The following is a 10,723-nucleotide window of genomic DNA, read 5'->3' on the forward strand; positions in this document are numbered from 1 at the left end:
TGTGGTGACAGCTATTAGAAAATGGCCAAGAAATAGCCACTATAACAGACAAGCATAGAGATGCAGCCAGTCACATGGGACTGTATCCCTCCACCAACCATTGAGGCCCTGCTCAATTATGTTACAATTCAAATCCAAACTTCTCTTCCAATATAAGAATTCCCAGTTAAAACAATATGACGAAGGGACAGAACTAATCTATTTCAATACAATAGGACCGGTAGCTTTTTGTCAACTTGTACATAGAGGATTTTAAAAGTTCCTTGATTTTGGTCTTACTTGAAAAAAAATGGCCTTAACTTCTTGTCCTGCCAGAGTGGCCAGCAACACAGCCATATTCCAGGTGCAGGTGATGCCATCTACTCTGGCACTGTCAGTGTTAAAGGCCTGTAGTGGTTGGGGGAAATCAGATATGTTTTGTGCTGTTTCTGAGTTAAAGCTGCAGTACTGCTGGGGAGGTGGGGCAGTTTGGTCTTGTTTGTCTTGAGCTTGATGTTTTGGAGAAAGATGCCCGCTCTCCTGCAGTGCCCACTGCTCTTATGATACCTGTACACTTTATTAAACTGACAGCTTCCATGAGTGAAGTGAGAATCAATTCTGTTCCATCTTTGTCTTATTGGTTGACATATTTTTGTATTTTCTTGTTGATTTGAATTCTGTTACTATATATGTATGTTACATTTTTTGGCTGTGCACACATGGTTCCATTTTTTTCTTGACAGATTATAGAAAAATGATGATGTAAAGCAGAATAAGAAAGCATAGGGGACTGTTTAAATATGAGAGAAATTGCAGCAAAAAATGTTTTTCCTTCCATTCATTGAAGGACACAGCCGATATCTTAATTTAACAAAGTTATAGCGCCACCTGCAGGAGTAGGACCCTAGGCAGGAAACAATAAAGCACAGCCCAGGGGGTGACCCCTGGTGCTGGCTCAACCACCTACTCACTAGAGGCAGCTCATTTTTTTGACTAGCATCAGGGAGTATAGACCTAGCTCCCTCTTGGGATCTTAGTTCATTTTTTTTTGTTTTGTTCCCATTCTTCAGCATGACCTTCAATCAACTGCCGAGCTGGGTGACAGACTGGATGTTATATTTACTTGTAGTCTCCCCAGCTTGGCCTATGGGCACATGCAGAACTTTGCAGGGATGCTGATTCCGCTGCAACAGCCTCTTCCTCGATCTGGGGCAGCCTGTGAGAGATCTCACGGGGGGACACATATGACCAAGCGGCCGGCGTCTGTTTTGTCACAGTGACCCCCTAGGCTTTCAGCACCCTCACTTCAGTGGGAGGTGGTCTGTGTTGAGGATTGGCACCCTGGAGTCGGCCTAGAGAGAGAAGAGTAAGTGGGTCTCTCTCTTGCTCCTTATGGGTTATTGGAGTAGATTGGGTGTCTTTGCTTCTCTAGATACAGGGGTGGCCATGTGTTGGGCTGCAGCTGCTCTGCTGTCACCACCCCCCTGGCTCTCACCCCGTTGAACTCTACCACCCCTATTCTCTTTGAACAGCCTTTAGGGCCCCTTTGAGCCTCCTCTACACCTCTGGCTCTAGGGAACCTCTGGCAGTGTATGTGATTTTTTTTTTCCTTTTCTGGATCTCAGACCACCTGCGCTGGGGGCTGGCACTTCTCTGGGCACTGACATCATCAAGGCTTTCTCCCATGCTCCTCAGACCACAAGGCAGGAGTGGGATGCACGGAAGGCTGCTACAGGCTCTGCATTTTACCTGGTAGTGGAAAGCTGCTTGGGGGTTCATCTTTCTGGTGGGTGACTTGTTCTAATTTGGCAGGATACACAAACATGTCTGCCCGGTGTGTGGGGGGATTCTGTCGCAGGGTACTTCTTTTCTGAAGAAGTGGACGTCTCCCTCGGTGGTGGACCCCCTGTGTCCCGTCTAAATAAGGTGGCGGTGATCCCAGTTGAGGAATCTCCTACTTTCAAGGATCCGACAGATTGAAATATGGAGGCCGTTGCGCGCTCTATGTTTTGGCAATGTCCTTGGTGTCTCAGACTCTCACTAGTTCTTGTGCCAGGGTCTGGAAGGTAAACAGGTGTCTCCTGCATTTGTGGAACTGATTGATCAACTTATTCATGGCCTTTAATATGTCTGCAACGCTTTGCTGGATACGGGACCCTCGATATCAGAGATATCGGCGGTGGTTCTTCACCTTTTTCTGTGGCTAAGTGATGGTCTGCTGATCATACTTCTGAGAAGGCGTCAACGGACCTGCCTTTTAACGTCGACTATTTGTTTGGAGCAACTCTGGATGATATTATCAAGAGTGCCTTCTTACCGCAGCGATGTAAGCAAGGCCATTTTCTGCCTACAAGCACCTTTTTCACACCCAAGGTGCACCTGACACAGGTCAGAAGTCGGGCAAACCTTCTTTCTCTGGTGGTCCAAAGAGATACTGGCCATCCAAGCCCGCCAAGAAGTCTTTCTCTACGGGAAGGTTGACCCCTACCTGCTCTGGTCAAGGTGGGGGGGCGTCTTCGTTGGTTTGCGGACCCTTGGCCAGCTCACATTCTCCAACTAATTGTTTCGGGTTACAAAATAGAATCCCCCCCCGGTTCTTCCCTTCCAATCTTCAGTTATCCCCAACGTGTCCATGCCAGAATTTGTCCGGCACATCAGGTCGTTCAGACCTGGATGCCAATCTGGATGTTACCATGTGCAGGAGTCCGCCTGGGTTTTGAACATTCAGAAACCAGTCCTGGTGCCGTCCCTTCGTCTGGAGTACCCGGGTCTAATCCTGGACACGTGTTTGCCTCCAGAAAAACTTCAGAGGGCCAAGAACAAGTTTGTCTGTTTTCGTGCAGTCGCACCTGCATTGCACTGGGTCTGGTGGTCTCTTTAAGGCTGTTCTGTATGCGCAACGCCACACTCGGATTTTGCAGCAGGAGATCCTTGCCAAGTGAGACAAGTCCCTTTCTGTCACTGGACCTTCAGATGTGTGTGAGTCGGTCCCTTCCCTGATGAGGTGGGACGGTGAGACTTCCCTGGTGTGGTGGCTCCAGTCCCCGATGCTGTCGAGTGGGAGGTTGTTCCTTCTTGTGCATTGGAAGCAGGTGAAGACGGACACATCCCTTAAGGGTTTGGGGTGGTGTGACAGGGCAGTGCAAGGCTGTTGGACAAGGGGGAGTCAGGGTTGCCGATCAATGTCCTGGAGCTTTGGGCAATCAAACTCTGTCTTCTTCATTGGATGGATCTTCTGCATGGGCATCTCTTCAGAATTCAGCCGCACAATGCCACGGCCGTTGCACAAAAAGTTGGGCCGCTGCGATGGAGGTGCCTCATCCTGTGCTGGGCTCTTTCTGCAGTCTACATTCCAGGAGTAGACAATTGGAAGGCAGACTATCTGAGTCGTCAGGGTCTAGATCAAGGAGAATGGGCCCTTCACCCGGCGGTGTTTCAGCAGATCTGTCAAAGGTAGGGGACTCCAGATGTGGATATTCGGGCCCCCTGTCTGTATCGAAAGGTAGATCGATTCGTGTCCAGGGCTTTGGAGCCTTGGGCGGTCGCAACAGACTCTAGTGGCGCCATGGGACAGGTACGGCCTCATTTATGTGTGTCCTCCCCTTAAACTTCTCCCAAGGCTACTACAGCATGTGGAAGTCAAAGGGATTCCGGTTCTTCTGGTGGCTTCAGATTTACCTCGCCGTCCCTTGTACACGGACCTGGTGTGCCTGGTTGCAGACGCCCCTTGGCGGCTCCCTCTTTGGTCGGCTGTTCTGTCGCAAGGCCCAATTTTCCAACCTTTACCATCTCTGGCTTTAACGGCTTGGCTATTGAAAGCCAGGTGTTGAGGGATAGGGGGCTGTCAGACTTAGTGACTCCAACTATGCTTAAGGCCCATGAGTCTACCTCTTGGAAAATATATCATCGCACTTGGAAGGCTTACGTTTCTTGATGCAAGTCACTTCAGGTGTCGCAGAATTTTTTTTTCAGTGGCTAGGGTCTTAGCCTTCCTTCAAAGGGCAGTGGATACGGGTCTGGCCCCTAGTACTGTCAAAGGTCATGTTTTTCTGCATTGGTCTTCTTTCAGCGCCAATTGGCCTCATATTCCCTGCTTCGTACTCTCATCCAGGGAGTGTCCCGCGTTTCGCTTCCGGGTTAGATCTCTTTGGTCTCCGTTAGATTTGAATGTGGTGCTTTTGCTTTACAAAAGCCTCCGTTTTTAAAATATTCAAAAGCTTTACGACTTAGGCCTTTGTTGACCTTGTCTCAGAAGATGGCCTTCTTGGTGGCCATCAACTCGGCCCGGAGGGCTTCGGCATTGGCTGCCCTGTAAATCCCCGTTTTTGGCATTGCATTGGGACAAAGTAGTTCTACCGCGACCCTCCTTTTTTGTCTAAGGTGGTGTCTGCGTTTCACCTCCAATGAGGATATCGCCCTTCCTTCCCTTTTTCTTATCCCTGAAGGTCCTAGGAAAGGGGAGGCGGATCTGCGGACACCATTACACGATGGATTAGGCAGGTAATTGTGCAGGTCTACCCCCTTAGGGGGTCCGTCTCTGCCTTTTCCGGTTATGGCCCATTCTTCTTCTTTTTTTTTTTTTTTTTTTTTAACCAGATAATTTTTTTTTGATTTTTCTTATATTTCCTCACAGTGTGCACGTGTATCATAATAACTAGGGATGTCCCGATACCACTTTTTCAGGACCAAGTACTTGCCAATACCAATTACCAATACTTCCATGTTAGCAGGGGAGAATTGTAAATCTATTGCTGGAGTGAAGTGGAGGTGTGTGCTGTATATATGTACTACATATACATTACACACGTCCAGTACGCTATAGCAATAGATTTACAGCCAGCCCCATCCCAGCTTCCCTCACTCAGTTTCACTCCAATCACTGTTGCCTCACGAGGTGCCTCTTGTAGCTTGTGGGAGGCGCTCGCAATTCTGCCCTGCTAACATGAATAGGTTAAATCATGATCCATTGTACATATACAGCACATATGTCCAGTACACTGCAGTAATGGAGTTACAATTATCCCCTGCTAACATGAATAGGTTAAATCATGGTCCATAGTACATAACATAGTTGTACTATGGATCATTTAACCCATTCATGTTAGCAGGGGATCATTGTAAATCTATTGCTGCAGTGAATTGGGAATATGTACATGTACTATTCTGTACATGTGCATTCTACTACTGTAGATTTACAATTCTGCACTGCTAACATGAATGGGTTAAATGATCCATAGTACAACTACATGTTATGTACTATTATGTACTACGGATCATTTAATCTATTCATGTTAGCATTGTATAATTGTAAATCTATTGTTGCAGTGCAATCTATATGTAGTACATGTACATATAGAGTGCACTGCAACAATAGATTTACAATTATCCTCTGCTAACATGAATGGGTTAAATGATCCATAGTACAGGGCTACATATGGATCATTTAATCCATTCATGTTAGCAGAGGAGAATTGTAAATCTGTGGTCTCCAGTGTATTAGCAGTCTGTACTCCTATATGTACTACATATAGAGTACAGACTGCTAATACACTGGAGACCATCGATTTACATATATCCCCTGCTTAATAGTTCCACCCCTTGCCCTCACTGTGCGGGAGAGCAGCGACGCCGACAAGTCAGCGCTGGTCTGGTGGGAGGAGCTCCAGATGGGGTCCTAATTTAGCTGGCCCAGAGGTGTCTGCCAGCTAAATTAAGATCTCACCTGGAGCTCCTCCCACCGGACCAGCGCTGACTCACCGCTGCTCTCCGGCACTGGAGGACGGTGCTGAGCTGAAGAGGAGCGTCGCGTCACTGCTGCTCCGGTTGGCGGCGCTCCGAGTGGGGTCCTCTGGGCAGTCACCGGCCACCTAAATTAGGACCCCCCCCCCCGGAGCAGCAGTGACGCGACGCTCGGCGAGGTAAGAAAAAAAAACAGCGCAAGCTTCGGCGCTATGTATCGGGGCATTTTGACAAGTACAAGTACTTGTCAAAATGCCCTGTATCGGTCCCGATACCGATGCTAGTACCGGTATCGGGACATCCCTAATAATAACTGACTCCAATAATAAAAAACAAAAATACAGCTTAAATATACATTCCCACCACCCCTATCTGCCAGTTCGTTCTTAGTCTACTTCCTTAGTTCTTCCCGCTCTTCATATCTACTGCCACATTATCCAGGAGGTCTCAATTCTGATTACCAGTCAAGGTTCTAATGCACCTATTCCAGATCCCCTGAAACTTACCTAGCTGATTCCTCATCCCGTAAATATGTTCTTTAAACTGAACATACTTACTGATTTCAGCTTTCCATTCTTCAACTGTAGGGGGGGTGCTCCGAGGTCAATTTAACTGCTATTAATCTTCTAGCCAGAAACGGTAGCCTAGTTATTGCTAAGGCAGTGTTATTATCTAAGTTATCAGAACTGAAACCTTTAAATTCTGTGTCAAGCGATACTCTGTGATTCTGTGTCTTGTGTCAAGTGATACTAAAACCCGGTTACCCCTGTCCTACGTAGGCATTTGAATGTTAAGGAAGGCCCTCCTAATATTAATGTCAGTGGATAAATTAGGGATAAATCCTGTCTGATTTGGAGTGTATTATTTTTGTTATTACGCTTCTAAGTCTGTTGGCCAGAACCTTTGCCAGTATTTTTACATCTACTGATAACAGTGAGATTGGCCAATAAGATTCCATTTGTAAGGGGTACTTGTCTTTTTTTTGGTATTAATATTATTTTTTCCTCATACATTCATGGGGGGTGTCCAGGTCTAAATGAGTTATTGAATGTGTCTACAAGTTCTGGTATTAGTACATCCCGGTATTGTTTTAAAAAACTCCACCGGAAGTCTATCTGGGCCAGGTGCTTTGCCCTTTTGGAGTGAAACTAATGCTTCCTCTAGCTCTTCTATTCTAAGCGGGCCGTCTAAAAGCAGCTTATCCTCCAGTGTAATTGCAGGCAGCCCCACTTTTCCCAGATAATGTTGCAATTCCGCACAGAAGTATTGAGCTCTTGTTGCGTATAGGTCCTGAAAAAACTCCCTAAATGCACTTAAAATATCTTGCGTTCCTGTGCACTTTCAGCGTACACCATCATAGATAGCCCCTATATACCGACTAGGCGCCTGAGAGTTGGCAATGTGAGCCAGCAATCGGCCAAGCCCTTCGCCTTCCGCCCATACCTTTCTCTTCCTAAACAACATTTTATGCTGAGCTTTCTTTTCCTGTAATAGTTGCAGCTGCTTCTACTTTTGCAGCCATATTGCTTTATTCCCCATCGTAGCAACTACAATATATTCCTTAGCTCTACCTCTTGTACCTGCCCCTTAACATGCTCTGCTTCCCTTCTAGAGTTAGACTTAACTTTGCTAATTTCTTTGATTAACACCCCTCTCACATATGCTTTCATAGTGTCCCATACTTTCCCCCAAGAAGTTGTACCTTTATTAAAATGGGAAAAAAACTCAAAAGCCTCCTTATGGATATGGCCCATTCAACAAGGTCTGTTAGCACGTCTTGGACTTTTCGTCATCAAGCTTTTGTTGTGCAGGTTTGTAAGGTGGCCACCTGGTCATCGGTGCACACCTTTATCCATTTTTATAAGGTGGATGTAGTTGCTTCTACAGGTGAAGTTTTTAGTCACAAAGTTTTGCAGGCAGCTGTTTAGTTGGTTGGGTGCGCTTGTTCTTGTTGGTTTCTTACCCCTCAGTTCTCGCTGCTTTGGGACGTCCCTTCTGTTAAATGAAGATGTATCAGCTATGTCCTTCAATGAACGGAAGAGAATATAGGATTCTTTGTATTAACCGTAAACGCCTCTTCTCTGCGTTTATTGAAGGACACAGCTCTCTCCCCTCTTAGTTGTCTGTGCCTTTTTTCTACTGCTTTGTATGTATCTGAGCTGCTTCTAGTGAGTAGGGGGCAGGGGCCACCCCCAGGGCTGTGGTTTGTTGTTTGCTGCCTAGCGTCCTGCTCCTGCAGGTGGCGGTATAACCCTTCCATTAAATGAAGATATCGGCTGTATCCTTTAATGCATGCAAAGAAAAGGATTTCACTGTGAGTGTTATCTGTCAGTGAGGGTACAGGAAATAGCCATTTCTGTGCAGTCATTTTTAGTTTTCCCATCCCTCTACTTTGGAGGGCTTTTTATGTAAGGGTTAGGTTGCTAAAGAGGTATGGTTTCAGAAGACTAAATTATCAAACCATTAAAGGGAACCTATGAGGGCAAAATTAGTAGATAGTAGAACCAACATTGATTTGTGCATGCTATGTGTCCTCTTTGTACTTTTTCCAATACTGAAATAATCTCACTTCCATCTTGCATACTTGTTTTTACTCAGTGACTTAGTAGTGACGTTTGGATCTGGTTGGCAGCCCCGGAGCCTACCACTTAAAACTCGGCAATAGCAGCTCCAGTTCCTTTTCAGATATATTAAGCCGACAACCACTGGATTTTCATATAATTTGAAATAAAAGGGACAACATCTGGATTTCCATATAAATAATGCTTGGCAGGTCACTTACCTTTGTGGGGATATATCACATTCAGCTTGCTGTATAGAGCATGGAGCACAGTATCAGTGTAATGAGTTTTCTATACCTGAATCACCGCAGGCTGGTGGGGTTTTTTTGAAAGTTGCACGGCTGTACGTGGCTCCGCCCACACAGCTGTCTCATCCATCCACAGGATGGAGGAACTACAAGTCCCGTCTGGCAGAGGGGCCCGTCATTTCAGAGAAATACAAGTGCAGTCACATCACCACACTTGTAGTACATTAACTCTGCATCCCGTCCATGTTACTACATGTCCGTACCTTGGTGTATAGCAGGGATGAATCAATACAATTTTTTCCAGCCCGAGTACAAGTACTGATACTTTTCCTCAAGTACTCACCAATACAAATTACCGATACTTTTTCTGTGACGTGGTGAAGCACCAAGGCCCGGTCACAGCTGCAACCACTGCGACCCTCGTAGTTCTGCCACTGACTCCAAGCTGTAGAGGGACTCAAATCACAGCAATCCAATATATAGCAATGAAAATAATACCATCAGCTTTAGAGGACTACAAATCCCATAAATACTTTATACAGCAATGCAGAATTATACTATCAACTATAGAGGACTACAAATCCCAGGAATACATTATACAGCAATGCTGAATGGCAACCGGCTATAGAGGACTACAAATTCCAGCAATACATTATATAGCAATGCAGAAAAATAACTTCAGCTATAGAGGACTACAAATCTTAGCAATATATAATACAGCAATGCAGAACTGCAACCAGCTATAAGGAACTACAAATCCTAGCAATGCATTATACATCAATGCAGAAGAATAGTATTATTCTGCATTGCTGTAGTGTATTGCTGGGATTTGTAGTCCGCTATAGCTCGTTGTCATTCGGCATTATTATACAGTATAATGTATTTCTGGAATTTGTAGTTCTCCTATAGCTGAAGGTATTATTATAATGCCATCAACTGTAGAGGACTACAAATCCCAGCAATACATTATACAGCAATGCAGAAAAATATGAAGCTACATACATACCAGGTGGCGGTCTGAATTCTCCAGCAGAGGGTCTCAGAAAGGCTGTGCGGGCTCTCAGGATGGTTGTGTAGGTTCTCTGAGGGCTGTGCAGGATTTCAGGAGGGCTGTATGGGGTCTCAGGAGGGTTGTACGGGGTCTCTGGAGGGTTGCATGGAAACTCTGGAGGGCTGTGTGGGGTCTCTGGAACTATTAAAAAATGTATGTATTGGTATAGCACTTGGCCTTTAATGGGTTGGACTATTTCCCTTATAATTAGGTGGTTTGAGATCTTTCTGGTACTGTAGTTGAAACATTCCAGTTTGTTGTCAATATTGGCATAATGTTTCCTTTTTTTGTTAAGGTTAATGATCATTGTAAACTGTGTGGCAGATAAAGTGGCAAAATGTAGGTTTTTAATATTTAAAGCTGCCTTAACCCTTTCCCTACCAAGGACGTACGGCATATGGAGGAACAAAAGTGTTCCAGGCTGGCCAGGTCTGTATGCCGTACGAACCTGGCAAATACAGTTCTGCTATAAGCTCATGGTCGCTATAGCGACCATGAGCTTATACTAGAACTGTTCCCCGTACTGTCCCCTTCAAATTAATAGCTGACTGCTAAATGATGACTGCTATTAGCAAAAATACCGGGCGCCCCCCCCCCGTGGCAGTGGGGATCCGTAGTAAAATCACCGGTGGGTGGAGCGAGCGGCGGCTGGCCGCAATTCAGGATGGCAGTGCGGCATAGCCGCTGTCATCCTGTCAGTTTTTGGATGACAGTGGCTTTGTAGCATGGCCGAGCAGGGGATCAATAAATATCATTGATATCTATCGATCCTCCTGTGCAGAGCAAACACCGGAGCGATCGTCTGATCACTCCGGTGTTTGTAAATAACTGGGGACACATAGTACTATGTATCCCCAGTTATGAATGAACAGGCTGTGATTTACATCAGAGCCTGTTCATTCAAGAATTTATGAATGGGGACTAGCACTCACTATCACTACAGAGTCTCCTCCCTATTCATAAACTGGTGATAGTAAAATATTTTTACTGTCATCAGTTTCTAAATGAATGGGAAGCCCCTGTACTGAGTGCTTCCCATTCATTGAGAGCCGGGGGCTGCAGAAAAAGAAATTGAGGACTCAATTTCTTTTTCTATTGCAAAAGGGAAATGTCAGGGGTCTGTTTTAGATCCCAGATATTTCACC

At 45.6% G+C, this 10,723-nt stretch overlaps 1 long non-coding RNA gene across 1 annotated transcript in view; it reads right to left on the reverse strand.

Annotated features, from left to right (window-relative positions):
- The window catches only part of LOC108800021, a 15,671-nt gene that overhangs the window by 459 nt on the left and 4,489 nt on the right, over positions 1-10,723 (reverse strand). Inside the window, exon 2 of the long non-coding RNA XR_001942066.1 lies at positions 2,991-2,997. This is a non-coding gene — a long non-coding RNA (uncharacterized LOC108800021). The remainder of the gene's footprint in view (positions 1-2,990; positions 2,998-10,723) is intronic.

The sequence above is a fragment of the Nanorana parkeri genome, unplaced genomic scaffold (assembly GCF_000935625.1).
Source record: "Nanorana parkeri isolate BGI_ZX_2015 unplaced genomic scaffold, ASM93562v1 scaffold1881, whole genome shotgun sequence".
NCBI classification, from domain to species: Eukaryota; Metazoa; Chordata; class Amphibia; order Anura; family Dicroglossidae; genus Nanorana; species Nanorana parkeri.